A 20,060-nucleotide genomic window follows, 5' to 3' on the forward strand; every position below is an offset into this window, starting at 1 on the left:
ATTGTGTAAAATTCTGCAAGGTAAAATGCTTTCTTTTCACCAAGCATATTTTGTGGCCATGAACTTAATTGCAGATAGGAGGTATTAACTTGGAACAGCTCACACAGACCAAAAGCCATCCAGTAAATAGGACAGGGAGGGGCTAACACCTGCGTTGGTGTTGGTCTTGCCACTCATTTCAACGGGAATTAGACTGGTTAGATTGAATCATAGGTCTATTCAGGATGTCCTATGTTACAATAATCTGTGCCACATGGGGAACAATACAAATTTGTTATGCAGATTTCCAAAGTGCAGACTAATAGGATTTTGCAGTTATGTCTCAGACAGGGCCAGTGGAGAACACTGGGGCAAAAAAACATATTAGGCATTACCTGGGATGAAGCAAGTGGAATTGTCCCCATGTGCCCTGTTTTCAGCAAGTACTCAAATCTAGTCAGCTCAGCCTGTACCTCCCATGACTACGGGATTATATATTTAAATAAGTACAAATAGTTAAAACTACGAAGAATGCTTCTTTGAGACTTCTTACTTATTTAAAAGTTTCTTAAAGTAATTGGAAAGTAGAAATACTTACATATCTTTATGCGACAACTTCTGTGATGATGTCTATCCATTAGCTTTCCTTTATTACACTGTTATCTCTTGGGCTTTCTTTGTGTGTATGTTGATAGCATCATTATGCTTCTCTTTTCCTTGAAATGCTTTTTTGCAATCTTCGATTACATCAGAAAGAATAGAATAGTTCAAAAGTCTGTAAATATTTTCAACCTGATTTTTCTGCCTGTGTGAGGGGAATAAATAAAATGCTGTTTTAAAGATACTCTTTCCCTTTAAAAAAGCAATAAAAGCTTGATCTGTTGGATGTTTAATTTGGACTTCTGTAATGTGTGATTGATGCTAACCCAAAAACTTCCATCTCCATCTTTGTTGTTGTAACTTCTAAGAAAGCACAGCTCCTCCAAGTTTTGTAAGACTCAAAATGTTTTGATTTTTTTCATTGAAATATATGGCATCCTGTTAGAAAGGTCTGTGCTTTTACTGTGCTATCCTTTGAAGAGTCACTAGCCTGAGATTTTATTTTTTTATTATTATTTATTTATTGTGTCTGCCTAGTCAGATATTAAGAATCCAGTGCACTTAAGGTCTTCATATAAAACACGGGCCAACCCTTTCTACAGGTCTTCTATTGATAAAACAGGTTCTAGTAGCCTCAATTCTACATGTGCACAGGCACAGATGAGTGACAGGGTCAGTCACTTTTGCTTAGATAGTCAGAGTACTCATAATAGCACCTAGTCTTGATTTAGTACGGATTTAAAGAGCACTTTACAGTGGAGGTCAGGATCACTGAAAGATACGGCAGCAGAGAGGGGAAGTGACTTAGCTTGAGGGCATTCATCACTGTCACGAGTGGAGAAGGAACTCAAGAACTCCAGTTTGGTGCTTAAACTCGGGTGATGCTCCTGGACTTAATATTGCAGCTCAGTGTTACCCCAGAAGTATACTCACATTTATTCCCTATTTTACATACAGTTATTTGATCTGTGCTCATAATTATTCTGATTTGTTTCCTCAGAGCACTGAACATTGAACAAGCTTGCTGACTGGAGTGGCTGCCAAAGCAGCAGATTTTGCAGTCACTGCAGCAGGTTGAAAGTGATAATTGTGAAAACTGGGAACTGTAAAGTAAAAAGAGGGATTAATCCAGAGAAGGGATAGATGAATGTCACATGCTCTTTGTAGCCTATCAAACAGCTGCTATTCACAATTGCACATATTGATTACTTGAAGCCATATCCATACCAGCTCATTATCAGCTTTTTGGCTTGAATATATCCTTATATAGTATTTGTTCAACAATTTCAACCAATGAACAAACATGAAAATTCCAGTGCTTGCACGTGATTCACAAACAATAAAAGTGAAAATAGTGAATAAACCATTCACAGTAATGGAACTTCATGCTATTACAAAATCTTTTGACATTCCTTATAAGGAAAAATCCTGATGTAAAATTGAGTTGTCTTTTCTCCCTTTTTGCCTTCCCCTACTGTCCCTCTGTACAGTTAAAAATCCATAAGTGATCAAATCCATACCAGTGCCTGAAATTTGAAGAAATAAAAGGCACCACAGAAGGAAATGAACAAGCTGCGTTTGTAATGATGCCGTGCATGTGAAACAACATTTATTAGTCTTTCTGTGAAGAGAGTGTATTCACAGAGAAAGTGGTTAATGTTAGATTTATTGAGATAGTTACATTTTTCATTTATACGGAATAGTAAACCATTTTGGGGATTAACTTCATGTCTCTTGGTACCATGTATTAAAGGGTTCTTTACCTCTAATCCTAAAAGGATTGTGGAAAAGCACATCAGAAAACAGGGCACACTTCATATTATAGGAGTTTTCCAACACTGCGATATTTTACAGATGTGTAGGCAGCAAATTACGGCACTCAGGTTTTTGAAGTGTTCATAGATAATCAAAAGTTATCCACTGCCTGCATATACCCAGTTGGCAAAAAAAAGTTATAGCTGGATATAAGCTTTTATTTGCCTTAGTATTGAAAAAATATTGCCTTTCAAGAAAATTTAATGAAACATATAAAAATACTCTGGAGACAAGAAGTAAAAACAAAATCATTGTGGATCTTGAAATGAGATTAATAATAACATGTACTATTTAAAATACAGCAGCATAAAATCTAGAAACACATTACTTTGGAAGAATAGTACATGGTATCAATATATGAAGCTAAAATATTTTTAATTTCTAAACATATTAGCTAGGTTGGATATAGGTTGGATTTCTCAAACATAACTTTCCATTTTTGGAGGAAAATTAACTACTTTTAACTAGAAAATTAACTATTAATTAAATAAAAATATTTTTATTAAAAAAAAAAAAAAAAAAGAATTAGAAGAAGAAGAGAGAGGGGGAAAAAAAAAGAGGAAGTGAGAAAAGAATACAATTACTTTGGGGTAAGTTTATAGGTGCTCTTCACAAGCCCCCTGGCCAGCCTGTATAGAAGCATGCAAATTTAAGCTGTCAACAACGCTAGAAAATCATATATTGTCCATATCAGATATAACTACAACTAAGTTGTTCCTGAAAACCGTTTGACTAACCATCTTCCAAACAGTTTTTATTGATGGAAAGCTAGACATACCGTTCCTTATTTTTCCCTTGCTACTGACCCTGTATGTTCCGCATTCCAACACAAAAGAAGAGAAATTTATTCACTGAAAATGTTAACCAGGGAAGTGATTGAGTCACCATCCCTGGAGGTATTTAAAATGTGCAGATGTGGTGCTTAGGCACATGGTTTCGTGGTGGACTTTACAGTGCTAGGCTAATGGTTGCACAATGATCTTAAAGGTCCTTTCCTACCTAAATGATTTTTATGATTCAAACTCTTTTCTCATCCTAGCCATACTGGACATGGTGAACAGGATACTCCTTTTCTGTATCTTCATTAGATGTATTTGAAGACTGTTACCAAGTTTCTTTTACCTTCTCTTCTCCCAGTCAAGCCTCTCCATGTCTTCCGTTTATTCATTTATTTGTTTTTCTCTTAGGTCAAATATTTTACCCTTCTTATCAGTCATGAGTAGCTTCACATTTTGATCCCAGGTGTGATTTTCCAGTAGTAAGTATAAAAATAAAATTATTGCATGCACCTTCCTGATGCAACTGTTATTTCTCCACTGAGCCTGAAGGTCAGGGTTTTTTTGCTTTTTTGCAGTGGTTTGACATAGTTGGCTAATGCTTTGTTGTGATCTCTATCTGATATCTTTTACCTTGGTTTTCTCAATTTGCTAAGTGGATAAATCAAGGTTGGGGAGGTTTCCCGATCGTTGAAGTTTGGCCTCCAGGTATGTCTTTCTATCTGTACCAGAAAACTCATCACCTTTTTAAATGTATTTTCTCATGCTTAAGAGGACATTAAAAACATGCCAAATTGTCAGAAGGCAGTTGACATTCATTCTGAATATCTTCCAACACACAGCAAAATGCCACAGTTTTATTTTTTATTGCTCTGTTTGTTGTACATTTATGTTGCCATTTTATACGTGTTCCCTGTAGAACAAGAACTCTCTGTTCATTACATCTCAATATATTGCCTAGCACAGAAAGGCACAGTAACTTGGGGTGCTGTGTGTTTGTGTGTGTGTGGGGATCCCTGTATGTACAATCAAAATACACACAATAACAGGAACAAATTATTGTATTTGAACTATCTACTTATTTAAAGAGAAAAGGATTACCTTTATGGCATTATTTAGAAAGGGCTAGATTTTTTAATATGGGTTTAAATACGGACTAGTACGTGAATTAATGAAGAGAGTAGGCCTATTACCAAAATGATAAAAAAAAAAAAAGTCTTCATGCTACCTTAAAACACCTCTGAACTCAGGACATACATTTTCTTTCTAAGATATTTAGCACTGTTTTTACCATTTCAAAGGTAACTCTGCAGCTTTAGCCTTTCCTTTTTCTCTGCTGCTTTTCTACCTGTTAGAAAGGAGTACAACCACATCTGGTAGCCAATTGCCAGTAGCATCCTAAATGACACAGGTGTCGGCTCCTAAATCCTAAAATCATCTTCGAAATCAGGTCTTCAATGACTTCAGGTATTTGGCACTGCTATTTTCTCCCCAGCTGAAAAAAATTCCAATTTACTTTCCTCTTTAGATCTGCACAGGGAATGACTCTGCATCAAATTGTTGTGATCAGGGGAGATATTGCTTGCAGCAGTCTCTCAGGTTTCAAATGACTCACAGGGATTGAACAGCTGTATGCATGTCAGCAGTGGAGGAAAAGAGGAGGAAACCAAAAATGAGAAGAAATGAACTATTTGAAACTTTGGGTGGAAAATAACTTTGCAAAACAAAAAAAAGACAAATACTAAGAAAAAGATAAAGACAGAAGATGATACAGAGAGCGCTAATTTCTGGGGTGGAAATAAAATGTATTTGAAATGTAACTACAGATAGTACAACTGCATCTTTAGAAATCTCTCTGTTAAAAATCATACCCCTTCCCACAGACACTCATTTGGCATTTCTGTTTTGATGAAGATGGAAAAACGTTACTGAGAGTTTTAATGGGGTTAAAATTCTCACAATTTTTTCATATCAGCCTTCAGGAATTCAATTGTTTTCCATAGGAATTTTCTAAAAAAAATCAGTGAAATTCCCTACTCATAAAAAAAGTAGTTCAGAAATATGAATGATTAGAAAAGTTAGCAGGTATGCTTATTATAAAAGAAAGCTCCCATGAAACCGTATCTAAATTTAATATAATGGAAAACTCTGTTTCCCAAAATTATACATACACACCATTGTTGTATTCTTTTTTTAACTTGCAAATTTTAATGATTTTTTTTTTCATTTTGACACTTGCAAACTTGTGCATATTTTGTGTTGAGGTGAGTTTGTGCTCTTAAAAATATTCCTTTCTTCAAAGGAAACTTGTTAGAGTCCTTCTCAGTGCCTTTTCAAAATGAAGTCACAGTGAGCACCATGAGTGACTGCTTGTTCACAGATGAGATATTTTTCAGTTTATTACCAAATATAATGTATTTTTCTGTGAATTCCATATATGCTCAAATAATATTAAAAAGCTATATGCACTATTTTGATTGACATTTTTTGAACAGCACATGGTACATGTGGTACTGTACTGTACTGCACAGGTACTGTACCACTACTGTGCAGCTAAAACTCATTTACTAATTTAACCTTTTCTCCTGCATCGCTGTCTCATTAAAGCTTAAAAAATTATAGTCATATAATAAGCCAGCACTGAGTCTCCATACTGTCAGAGCTCCCTTATATGATACTCCTGTACAAGATGAGGTAAATAAATCTCCATTGTGGACAATTATTCACAGGGTTTCTGCGGTACAAAAGCTGTTCTCATGTAATAACGCTGTTACAAAGCCAGATGCCTGAGATACCCAGGAGTCACTACTGCAGCCTGTAAAGGGAGGCTTGTACTCACCAGTGCTGTACAACGAAAGACATGACCCTCTGGGAAAATGCATGTTTCTCTCCACCTTCTAAAATAGACAGTTTGGTTGATAAAGCTAATGTGATCTGTCAGAGGAAGTCAGGACAAGGCTTCAAGGCTTGCCCAGCATCGTGGTATTCTCTTTGCAGGTGTTGCAGTGTGACCTATGCTTGTCAGACAGGACTTCTCCTAAGACTGTGGGTCTAAGTGTCACACTGTTTCTTCCAACAGCATCTGTAAGTCCCATGTGCCTTAGGTCCCCTAACCTTTTCTTGAAATGAAGGTATTCCAAGAGAAGGCTTGTGTACAACGTTTTACTTGGACCTACTACTTCCAGAGATAACTCAGGAACAATTGTCAGGTTCACACAGACCCACCTTGAGTGGCAGATTGGATAGAAGGATGGAAGTACTTATGAAAAGTAAAACATAATTCAGATTACTAGATTGTATCCAACAACAAATTCTTTCGTCGATGCTTCAACGTCCCTGCTAGGAATCACTGTTTGCGTGCACCACGCCTGCCAGCTAACTTCCTCCGTACAGGGGGGAGCTGTCGGTGCTGGCAGTCAGCTTGTGCCCACGCGCCTGTCCCAGTCTGGGCCAGTTCTTCCTCCAGTTTCGTCTCTGGTATGATCTCTGAGCTATGTGCGTCAGCTCAGAGATGTGACACTCTTCAGAGTAATTGTGCCAGAGGCACTTTCTCAGTTGTAGAAGGCAAACTCCTCTCTCGGCCTTTCTCTCATTATCCCGTTACGCCTGTACTGCTTTTTCAAATTGCATGTAGATTGTGAGTCTTCTTGCCTTCAAAAATGGAGATTTATGTGTAGCACTAATTTATGTACCTTAGTATTTTAGATTTCTGCCACAGTCTTATTTTCCCCTCAACTTAAATGTGTTTAAAGTATTTCCATTGCTACACAGGTTTCACCCTCACTACTGATGCATTCAGCAAGGCTGACAGCATTTAGCTAGGTTTTAGCTTCTGATAGAAGATACAAAAGTTACCTGGGGGCAGAGTATATCACTGCGGGCTGCTTAAAGCTTTGCTCTGTATCTTTCCCACTGCTCCTACCTCCTGTTCAAGGGCTCTGATTATCATAACACTGTACCACTTGCCTTCCTTAAAAGACCATTCACTGCTGCCGAACCATGCTGGAAGAACCACACACTGCATCTTTTTAAAAGCCGTATAGGAAATGTTGCTGGCAGTCATGTATCCACCAGCACCCCAAAGACACGATGTCTGCTCCTCTGGCTTAGTGTAATATTTTCAGGGCTGCTGGCACATCAGCTGCTATCACTCCAGTACATCACCGACAGAGAGCCATAACTTTAAATACACAATATAAAAAATCTTTGTATTACGGTACATGAGTAAACTGAAGGTTATATATTACAATTTATGAGAGTGACTTTCATAAAATTTGTTTCCCTTTACTTTCTTAGCTGCATAGATCATTCTACTGAATGATCTATCTTTTCATTTAATCTTTACTTTTTTTTTTTCCCCCACAGTATTTGTTCCTAAAATTAAAATTGATTTTGAACAATTCATCAGTGCACTAGGAGTTTTTCTGATATTATTCCCACACTTTCTATTCTACAGACAACCAGCTTTTCGCAGATCTTTTCAGAGAGGCTTTGTCGTTCCAATTTTTCCTCTTAGGGTATTAAGCACTAAGTAATTATTCTTTAAAAGTATACAGGCAGGCCAGTTTTCTAAGACTGAAGTGCAGAATACTAAAGAGGCATTGTCTTTATGTATTTCAACCATAAATCAAATACAAAGAGTATGCCAGTTTCCATAATCAAGTTTTCACTTATGTTACAAATTATGAAATATGATTTTATACTGAATAAATCAACACCAGAAATATTTTTTGGTTTTTATGTGCTTTTTATTGTTTATTTGCATATTTTAAAATTTCAGTCTTTAAAATTCAAGAGGATATTGAAGCCATATATGAATTTCCTCAAAGAACATTAACATAGCTGATATGAACAAATCAAGATGTATACTTAATTAATTAATTTGATAGTTTTACAGAATTACTTGCATTAGAACTTCTAGAGATTGGATTTCCTTATTAAAAAATATACCCAAAACTTTTAATTCAAGCCTCCACAAATTAAATTAGATTTGCTTAGTTTTAGACTAGATTAATTAGATTAATTAGATTAGATTAGATTAGATAAAAATAATTTTAGGAATTCCACATACCATTCCCATACCTAAGGCATGAGGTCTGTGACTGGATAAAGTAGTTAAAGCTTCTATTAGGAATGGAAACTGCTAATTTTAAGAAAGAAAAATCAGAAAAACCTTTTCCATTTAAAGATCTTTTGAAGAAACACTGTTAATATGGTTAATATACACTGTATTCCAAATTATCAGGAAATTTACATATTTAGAATGATTAATTACATTCTTATTTGATGATTTCTGAAATACAGTATACCACTGCTGTTTTTTTTAATAGATTTTATTGAATTCTACTGAGTAGATAATCCTAAATAAACTAAAATGTAAAGGAAATCGGATGTTGTAACATAATAGATGTATGCAGGATTTCAAACTGTTAAGATAAATATTATTATTTTGTATTTTATTCCTCCATTTACTTACCCAGCTAGAAAAGGAAAAATGGATACTATTCTATTCATATAAGAAAAAAAAAAATAATCGTTTGATTTTTATGCTCAACGTAAGATGAATTTGATAAAAATTCTACATTTTCCTAGAAATTTATTAAATGTAATTCAGCAACTTAAACTCATTTAAGCAGTATTTTCACCCTATTACATGATCTGATACCACATTGATTTAAAAATACAGGCTTTTCCATCATAGCATGATACATCATTTACACCAGGTAATTTTAAATGTATTTCTGTTTTTCAAAGGGGAGAAATAAAGACTGTATTTGTACCTGAAGTGTTTATACAAGTTTCCTTTTTCAGCACATGTTGTTGTAAAGGAAATGGTTATTCTTTTCATACAATTTCTACATAGTGATATATTTCTTGTTGAAAGCACAAGCATGAAAATTGATTTTCTACAATGTGCTAGCTTGGCTGTATGCCTGAAGGACTTTTCCTTGTCTTTACAAGTATTTTGTATTTAGGGTACCCCATTTTTCTTAGAAGTGCTCTAAGATCTTCAGGATACTATTACAACTATTTACAGATTCATGGATTGTAGGGTCCGAGGGGACCATTAGGCTTCTAGACATCCTGCATAACAACTGTATTCACGTTTACTCAGTTAATCTCTGATACAAAGTCAATGATTAAAACATAACTACTTTTAAGGCATTCCCACCTGGAAAGTACAAGCAGAAGCTTTTGATCCCACAGTAACAGTATTAAATATATAGATGAACATACAGAGACAAGGAGGGTGGACAGAGAAGGAGGGAAAATTGGGGATGTTGAAAGCAAGTTTCACAGTTTCCATATTTCCCTCTACCACATTTCTGGACCAAGCTTGTTGGTCTTCTAAATTACAAAACAATATACAAGCAGGTCTCAGAGTCAGAAAACCCATGAATTTCAGGTTCCTGAAACCAGCATATAATGAAATTTTCCTTCATGACAACCCCTGTATGGATATCACACCCAAGTGAGAGAGTATTGGCTTCCAAGAGCTGATGTGATGGAGGAGTGGTGCTGTGCCACAGCACCGTGCTGCTGCTTGTGCCGTTCCGTTGCGGAGCCTCAGCAGTGCTCTAGTTCGGTTTGAAATAGTTAGACTAATGAGCAGTCTGTTGGCAATTTTCTCGCTTTTACAACTAACAAAGAGCTTTTTAGTTCGCAGTATTTGATGGTACTAAACCCTAGGAATATGCAGTGCCGTATCTACCAAACAAGAAACAAAGAATTCAGTCAGAGACATGTGGAAAACCAGCAGTGTCATAGCATGGCAACATCTCAAATTCCACTTGCTCTGAGGCATCGTGTCAGCCATTGAACTTTTACACAGCACAAGCAGCTAAGATAAGCAAAAGCACAATACTTGGACCCCTTTCTTGCAGGAGCAATACTCTCTACCTTATACATTGTTTTGTTTGATTTCACATTTATTCCATTGTTACATGAAAGACCAAGCTTAAATGAATCCTGGAATATTTTTTCTGCTCCTTCTCTGTATGTAAGATTTATTAATTTATATTCTGTATATATTATTCATCAAAATGCTTTGTTATTTAAAGCTCCATTTGAAGGAGCACAGTAAGGCTAATAATAAATTCTTCAAAGTGGAAGTATGGATGTGTTTTGCAAATAGCTATTTATAGAAGCTGGTTCATTTCTAGCCACTAGTTCATTCAGGAATTCAATTTTCAGGTTACTTATGCTTCGTTCAATTAAGTAAGTGACAATACTCCCCACTTAATCTGATTTGCTTTTCAAATCCTAAATATTAATGATATTTTCATCAATTATCTTTTCTAAAATTAAAAAAGTGTTGTTCATATATGGAAATAATTTAAGTATGAAGTAGATTTTCATTGTCACCTAGAAGAGATGGATTTCCAGCATTCATTATTATACACTGTTATTTAAAATTAGAAAAATAGCATGAATTATAATTTAAAATCTTCCTCTGAAGTTCTATATTTACATGAGGTAGTAAAGTCTATATTAAGCACAGATTCTGAGTGTGTTTGGACTCACACAACCTTTGCAAATGAAAAGTAAGAAAGGTACCGTGTAAATCATGTGGATGGTCCAAAATTAAAAGATTTAGGTTCAGGCAGAATAATGTCCTTACTTTAGAATTTAGAATTACTAGACCATAGAATTGAACAGCTGAGATCAGATGGCCATAGAAGCCTGCAACGTAAGGACTGCATCGGGGGTGAAAATAAGTTGGAAGCTTCTCAAGTTTGTGGCAATGGTTTTGTTTATGAGCATTGCAAGTGGCAGAGAGCAGCTCCCCACGAACAAAAACGATAGCATGGGCACTTGACTTACAGATGTGGAAAAGTATCGAGCTTATATCCTACAAACAATTATTCACCCGCCTGGCTTTACACACGCCACGCTGAAGCAGCTGGGTCCCCACCACCTTTGACCCCGCACCACTCGCTACCGCTGCCCTACAGACTGACTGTTGCCGTGACCATCCTCTGACCGCGGCAGCTCTCCAGCTTTATAACATCACACCGTTTCTGATCAGCATTTAGAGGAGGTGACTCTCCTTTTTGCTGCTGCTCTTTAAAAAGCAAAATCTGTCCTTCAGCGTGAGTCTTTGAGGCTTGACAGGGTGTAGCGGGCGCCCAGGGCATGGCGCGCTGCCCGCGGCCTGCGGCTTTCCCCAGCGGAGGCCTGGAAGGCGAAGGTCTGCGGGCTCATCCCGCCTTACAGCATCAGCAAAGTGAAACTGGACTCGTTTGGAGAGCAACTGTTTCTAAACTGACTTCTACCACTTCGCAAGTCATTTTCCAATCCCTGATCCACCAGGCTAATCTTGTAAAATCCTTAGTGATCTGTTGAAAAGCACTGAAAGAACATATGGTTCTTTTGATATTTTTCCCCCCTCTCAGATGTAACTATTAACTCTTAATAAGGAACTTGACTCTGCACTATCCATTTTAAAATACAAAGCCATTACCAAGCCAAAGCAGCTGCTCAAAGTAGAAGCACCTGAAATAGTTTATTTCTGTCTGTTTCTGCTGCTCGCACGCAAAGCCTTTAGCCCTGGAACAGTGTGTGTCATTTCAGCCAACTGCAGATTTTGCTACGATTAAGCTGTAAACCCTTGAAAGTGAGGATTTGTCATGGAAATGCTGACACAGCCTTGACTGAAGCAGAATGAATGGCATCGCATGGCTCTCTGTACCAAAGCAGTGCAGCCTCAATTAGCACCAATCTGTATACACAGCCATGACAAAAGGGAAGCCGGGAGCCTGAATATTCTCCCAAAGCACTTAAAAGGCCAGCATGAATCGTGAAGGTCTTGCATGGGTTTTGTTTGTGTGCAGCTAGCAGAGTGTGCTGTGCTATTCATTCTAGGTTAAGCTTTCAGTGCCGTTTAATAAGTGGCCCTTGTACAAAAAAGTGATCTGTGCTTTTCCAGATATTTGTATGTCAGGCAGCTACACAGCAGCAACTTCTGTAATCCCTTCTCCTGCAGTTAGAGCTACTAGAAAAGCTTAATAATATCCCAGAGGCAAAGATGAAACGGTATCTCCACAGCTACTGTTTGCTGTAGAGAGCTTTTGAAGTCAAGCTTAAGATGTCTTTATTTCCCTACCAGAATTTTTTTTTTTTTTTTTTGCCCTTCTTTCTCCAGTGTTGTCATGATGATGGCTTTCTGCTTGAAAAATATTCCAAGAGGCTGCAGTGTTCTCATAAAGCATTAGGGAATGAGAACAGCTTTTCATCAGGGGCTCTGGAATCTGTAAGTACAGTTTGTCACTACAGAAACCCACAGCCACCCTACCGGAAATCTCGATTTAAAACCCCACACTTTCTTCCTTATCAGGTTTGTAGCAGTCTCAGCCTTCACTGGCAGCTTACTCCTGCCTGGCTTTTGGCTTTTAACTTCCGTTTCTAATTAAATCTAAATTGAGTTCATCAGAAGTCTCCCATTTATAGCTCGTTTTTCTCTGGTGTAAGAATGTGAAATATGATAAAGCTGTTAAATCTGCATATAACCTCATGAAATGATGGTCAGCTTGATAAATGAAAGGGAATAGCATCACATCCATGCAAATACTTATTGGTTATAATTATCATAATTATAGTTAACACTTAAGAGTCCTAATCATTTCCCATGCCCTCTTCTGTCAGGTGCTGTGTATTCATGGAACAAAAAGTCCAAACCTAACAATTTATGACTTAACCGTAAGAAAAAAAGAGAGCAGATTCATACAGAGGGAGCTTACAACAAATCAGTGGGGAAACACTGATCACCACAACTCTTGTCAGTGGATTACCTCTGTTGAGTCTCTTGTTGGTATCTGCTCAAACAAAAATTCTTCGACAGGTAAAAAATGGTGGTGATGTAGCTTAGCAGAAGTTTCCTGAGGATCCCTTCCCAGATGGGATTGAAAAACAGAAATTGTTGTGTTTGCTTTGAAAATATAACAGCTGAGGCTGGGCAGTTTCTCAATAGTGAATAACAGGTGAAAGGTAGAGTGGGGGCATTCTTAAAGCTAACCAGGTTGTTATAGAGTACGCTGCAGAAAGAAAGGGGATTGTGGAGCAATTGGAAAAAAAAAAAAAAAAAAAAAAAAAAGAGAGAGAGAGAGAGGTGATTAGGGTGATTAGGACAATAGATTTGCAGCATCATTCTGAATATATGTAAATGAGGAAATTGAATTGCTAGAAAAGAGGATAAAAAATTATCCAAATGGAAACCAGCAAGCTTCAGCAGTATTAGTTACTTGGAAAAGTGTAACAACAATTTTTGCATATACAAAACTATGTGGAAAATAACCCATAAAACCAAGATAGCATGAGCATAAGAACCTCAAGATATCCATGTTGAAGGTGCTTTTTAGATTCCAAGAAAGATTATTTATATTGTCATTATTAAGGCAGGAAGGAAGATTTGAACAAGCTCTGTTTTAATAAGGCTGAACTACGTCACTAAGAGAGCAATCAAACCAAGAAGAGGTAACCATAAACTAAAGAAAATGTAAGGTCATCAGAGGATCAGGAAAGTGATGTCTAAAGGAGTCTCAGGGAGTGGAGTAGACAACTGGAGGTTGCAGAATATTTTGCCATTTCTTCTGATATTTCAGCACCACCAGACTACATATTCGGTAATTTTATGGAAGGGTGAGATTCATGCCACAGAAAAAGTTGGAAATATATCAGAATACATAGACAGTGATATTTGCAGGAGCTCACCTGAGTTCTTTAGAATAACTTATGATCTATTTGCAAGTAGCAAAATGTGGGAAAGTATACCTTGGTAATTTTAGGTTTGCCAGATGCAAGAGTTCATTGACATATCTTAACTCTAATGAAAGGATCCAAACGAAGAGTCCATACCATCAAAGTTATAGAAGTTCTCAGTCACTATTCAGAGCAAATGGAAAGCCAGGCACTAAAAGGAATACTTCTCTGAAAACACACAGGTTTTTATTAATTGACTTCTGAGCTGACAAGTTATTATATGAGCTGAGTCATAAGACAAAGCCAGACAATACAGTCCATACGCCTAATGAAAAAAAATCAGTATAAACATTATTGTTATTATCTTGATACAGTCAATCATGTAGTTAGCTGTGATAGTTTACCTGGCTGAGAACTGTTAGTAACATAAATAAATAAATAAAGTTGATTTATGCCAGTTTGATTTTGATTTGATATTTGAAGCGAGTGCTTTGCCTGAGAATTTAAATAGGATCACCATGCGCAAGATAAGAGGTCCTGTTTTCTGACATTCTCTCCTTCTGTCCCACACCATTGGAGGACAGCTTTTTCATTAGAGATGTTTTCTTACAGTCTTTCTCTCCATTTCCATATAGGGAAAATAAAGACCAAAACAGAAACAGAGGCGGGTTATGCTGCAGTTTCTCTGTGAAGGAGGCTCGGTGAGGCAGTAGTACAGAGGACCCTCCTGGCCCTCAAATCTGAAACCTCAGCAGGATGTTAACCAAGCTGCAGAAACCCGGTAATTCCTACAGCTCAAGTCACCAAGAAGAGCTAAGCTTCAAGTTAGAAAGCACGTGCCAAAACATGACCATGGGACTTCAATGCAATTCACTGTGAATTCTCATCACAACCCAGATATATAGGCTTACATATTGGATTTATAATGTATCTATGAGAAACTAGTGAAAAACAGCATACAGAGTGCTCATCTCACATGCACAGGGTTTCCTGATTATAGTATTTCCATAGAAATTTGATTGGTTTTGATGACTCCAAGATTCTAGTCTAGTCTAGTCTAATCTAGTCTAGTCTAGTCTATTTTTTGTCTTGAATGTAGAAGACAGAATAGAGTTGGTGAAAGATAAGGCACCTGGACTTTTCTCTCCTTATCCATTAGAGAGACAATGTTCTTGGTTCCCAGATGTGGGAATAGAACAGAGTAGAAAGTTTATTCTAGACTGACATATCCAAATGAAACTTTAAAATGTTTCATTTCATGATTGTCTTTTTCACTGGCAGCAAGGAGGAAGACAGCACAAAGGTAGAGGCTAGTGGACTGTACATTTTCAGTCCACATTCCTGCTGTCTAAACTATGCTCATAGCTGCTAATCCTTTCTCTGCAGGGCTCCTAATCTATCCCAACTGGATTTTAACAACCTTGCCAACTATGTATAGTATCCTGATGGCTTGTCCTGCTGCTGCGATCTGCAGCAGCATGTGTCCTTCTGCCAGCCTTGCTACAGAGCTTCAGACTTTCATGATTCCGTTCTGACAGTAGTCCTTCATTGTTCCCATCTCTTTGATGCTCTTTTTTTAGGCTTTGCTTCAATAATACTTTGCTTGTCTCTCTTTCTTTCATTCACAGTGAGCAGCTTAGCAATGTGCATAGTATGAATGCCCCTTTCATAAATACCGTGCCAGTTGGCCCACCCCATGCCTTCAAATTGGATGGCTCTCAGCATTCTGGCCGCTAATCTGCCAGTGATTTTTACATAGAGTAAAACACCACCACAGTGCTCTATCAGTACATAAATATAGTACAGCAGTATTCGGTGTCACATCTTTATCACACCACGTGGCAAATTTTTGGGGTTGCATGAGAAGGTAAAACAGATAATACTTTCATTTATAAATATCTTGCTGGCTAACAATAGCAGATACTCATTTAGATAATAAAAGGTTTTCTTTCTTTCCTTCTTTTTCTCTGTCTGCCTTTCTTCCTTCCTTCCTTGTTTTCTTTCTTCTCTCTTTTAATGCTGTAACCTCATTAAGGAAATTTGATAATTCATAATACCTTTACAGATCATTGTTGGGGACTGAGAAAAAAGGGGAAAAAATATAAGTGCAGAGTGAAAGTGCCACTGAAAAATCATTATTTTGCTGACGGATATAGTGATCATTATAACAGATGATACAAAACTCTTAAAGTGCAAAAGTATTTGCATCTGTGTGAACGTGTCTTTCACTTAAACTTCAGGAAACCCAAAGGCCTATTTACTTTTTGTTTCATTCCCCATGTACCCACTTAAAAATTCTTACTGATTGAGATATCGCATATCATTTTTAGTGGTGTTAACTTAATTATTTCTTATCTGTGGAGAATTTAAGCATGCTGCTGTAGCTGGCATTAATTATTAAATAAAAGAGAAATTGTCTGTAGATCAGGCTGTTCTCTTAGCTTGAAGTCATATTCTATTTTTTTATAAACTTGCCCAAAATATCCTCTCTTTTTTCCTGTAGACTTTAAAAGCAAGTGCTTCTTACCTGAAAATTACCCTGAGTCAAAGCTGAGATCAAAACAGAGGACACAAACTTTATAATTAATACCATGCTTCACTAATGAATATTTTGCTTGTCAACACCTGTCAGGCTTGTAGTATTTTCTTCTCAAGTATGGAAGGTATTATAAAATGACAAAACCTCATGGGGATTCAGAAAAAAATGTCTGGGAATAAATATAAAATTTTATCTGATGCATTGAAACACCATGAAAATATCACAATCAAGTATAGATATAGAAAATCCTTGCTTCTTTTTTTTATTTTTCAAATAAGTATCACATTTTTACACACTTAACAGATCATTCTTCTTCCTTTGCAAAAGCTTAATTCACCTCAATGTAAAGAAACATATACCTTCATTGTGTTCATGGTAAGGACTTTGCATTTTGTAAGTGTTTTTGATTTACTACCAGGTGACCTTCCTGCAGGTAGGGCTCCTAGAATAGCTACACAGTGCTATGTGCTATTACTCCCAGTAGGTATGGTACTATCTGCAGCATCAATAAACCCTTGAGCAGATGTTCAATACCCAAACATAATGACCACTGGGGAGGAATGATAACTGCCTACAAATACATAAAGGAATGTTATAAGGGGATGGGGACCAATTATTCTCATTAGCCAACAAGGGCAGAATAAGAAGGAATGAGCATTCTCTCTAACCAAGAAATTTTAGCTTGATTTAAGAAAATCTTTAAGTGATAAAATAAGATTAAGGAATTATTAAAAAAAAAAAAAAAAAAACAAAAAACAAAAAAACAAAAAACACCAAAAAAAACCCCCACCAAACTACCAAAGGAACTGATAAAATTGTCATAATTTAAGATATTTAATGTGCCTGTTTCAGACAAGTAAACACATAGTATAGTACTTTTTAGATAGTTTTATATGTGTCTTAGAGGAATTTTGTGCCTTATTAATGAAATCTAGTCTGAGAATGATCTTACTGTGATTGACCAGAACAGCTACTCGTTTCAGTTCCCAATGACCAGATACTAACCAAGAAAAGTCATTTACATAGTGATTGAAACTAAAATTAAAAATCTTGTCAAGACATCCATTTGTGTATGTGTGGATATTTGCAGCACTCTGCTATGGGTTATTTTCCTTTATACTAAAAGTCAAAATTTATATGGAAGAGGACAATGCTTTTCCAAACTTCTCTTAGATCTTTTCAACACTTTTTCTCAGCTGGTTAGACTATTACAGAAAGAAAAAAGTCCTTAAGCAGATGAATAAACTTATAGAATGAGCATGCAATCTTACAGAAAATGTATTATATCCGTAATAATATACTTTATTTTAAAACGGTATTTTAGGCATCATATTTCCAAAACTGAAATAGCTTCTTCTCAGTCCCTGTTAACTCTCAGAAGACTTCTCATCACAATCTTCATCAAAAGTGCTAAATATCTACAACATTTCAAGTTTAAGAAAGCATCACAAATTGAATAACTTCAGGAACTGACTGCAGGAGTATCCTGAAACAGAGACAGCAATAGCCTTCTTAAGATAGAAAATATTTAATTTTTAGTTAGGAATAGCTTTGAATAGTTACAAAAAAAAGTGTATTAGCTTTCAAATCAATAGTGATGAAAGTAAAAAACATGTGAGATCACTTTTATGAGCTGAATACATGGCAGAAGAAATGGCGACTTTTATGTACTATAATACTTCTAGCAGGCCTGAATATAGTTACACATTGCAATCTTGTACTATGTACTAGCTTCACTGCACTATTTATGAGTTAAATATACAGATTTCATGTTGTAATAAGGTCTGTTCTATTCTCAAGGTAGGCATCTGTGCTTTTCACTTGAATAAATTAAGTTTAAATAGTACCTGTACTTCTGTCATCTGTAGTCATTGCACATGGTTGTCAGACAAGTTTGCATGTGACTCGTCACATGCTACAGATTAGAATAGCTCCCTTCAAGAATCCTTATCAGCAATTTAGCTAAGTAATAGTCAACTGAGAAGGCTCTGACACGTATGGATCTGGTAGGATTTGAAATAAGTTTGCCAAATTATGTTCCTCTATGTCTTGATATTTTATTGGGGCTATAGGTTAACTGTATAGGGCAATTGAAAACAAATATAATGATTTTCAGTTATGCTGGGAAATTTCTTTAATCTAAAAATTTTAAAGATTACAAAGAATAAAATTATTTCTAGAGTTTTGTGAAACGTTAATTTTATGACTCTTTCATTACTGGTAATTTGAGTTTCACAGATTATGTTTTTCATCTACCACCACGTAGTAAGCATCCAGATTTTCCAGTTTAAAAACTTTCTCTGACCAAATATCAACGCTTTTCTGCAAGGTATCACACTCAACCAATATAACAAAATTGGTGTGCTAGATATGAAACCTTCAGAGTAAAATGCCAAATATTCCTGATGTTTCAGTAAGAGTTCCTTAGAATGAGATAGCATAAATGGATGTGTTCCAGTGCCTGCCTTTATTCCTTTTCTGTCTGGATTCTGTAACTGCAGTACCTATGTATGTTCATAATGTTATGGTCTGAAAGCAATGACACATTTCTTTGGAGAAAGAAACCATTGACAATTTAGGCTATTTCTGTATCAGCAAATTAAACCTGCCCAAGAATATATTGGAGCACCGGAGCTAGCTGGCATAGAAAAACCTGTGTGCGTGCTTGTACAGTTTCAGTGCCTCCAAAACAAGTTATGTAAATGCAGAGTGCTCATTGTTAATGGTTCCTGGAAGGTTCCTAATCCTAAACTATAACTGGAATTGCTGGGGAAGTCCTAGTAAGCATGTGACAAAATTGTGCTTGAGTGGGTTCCAACATTTACCAGTGTAGATCCCATTAAAATGCTTGATAACCTTCCCTGGCACTATTTATTTTACTAATAGAACAATACTAATGTGTATGTACCTAAAATTTCTTGCTCTGGAAAAAAAAAAAATAGTTATAATAAGTCTGTAAGTGTTCCTCAACATATGCAATAAAGAGAGCAAGTATGTTATCACAAAGATTTCTATTTCAACTAACCCGGTAGATTTTATCCCAGCATACAACTTCAGTCACATCTTCAGGAGACACCTTTGTATGCTGTATTTAGACTGAGGAATGTCAGGTAGAAGTTTCTATCCATAGTACATTAGTTAGAGTTTTGACTGTAGGAAGTTTTCAGCGGTAACCTGTAAACAATTATTCAGGTATTTCCTACAAAATGATGTTTATTCTTTGTGGGGAAAACATAGGAATAAAATTTAGTGTAAGTTGTTCTTGGCATTCTCCAGAAAGGCTAAACATAATTAAAAAAATAATTGTACATAGGTTTTCAGATAATATATTCACAGACATTTCCTTATATCGTAGTTACTGTCTACAGAGCAGAGATGATTGAATGTCTACACGTAGCGCAAAGACCTAGAAACAGATCTTAGTATCCTTATGGAGATTCAATATGAAAAAAATAAAAAGTGATTTGAACATCTGCTACTTGAATTCCTTAGTAATCTGCCAAAGAGAATGCTTGGGATTGTTTTTAGCAATAAGAAAAATACACAGAGTTGGAAGACATTGATAACACTTGAGCAGAACAGCTCTTCAGCACTCTGATGAGATGAGTTACTGTACAGATGGCTTCCATCATGCAAGTCTTTTCTGTTTATAG

The sequence above is a fragment of the Falco punctatus genome (genome assembly GCF_963210335.1).
Source record: "Falco punctatus genome assembly, chromosome: 5".
NCBI classification, from domain to species: Eukaryota; Metazoa; Chordata; class Aves; order Falconiformes; family Falconidae; genus Falco; species Falco punctatus.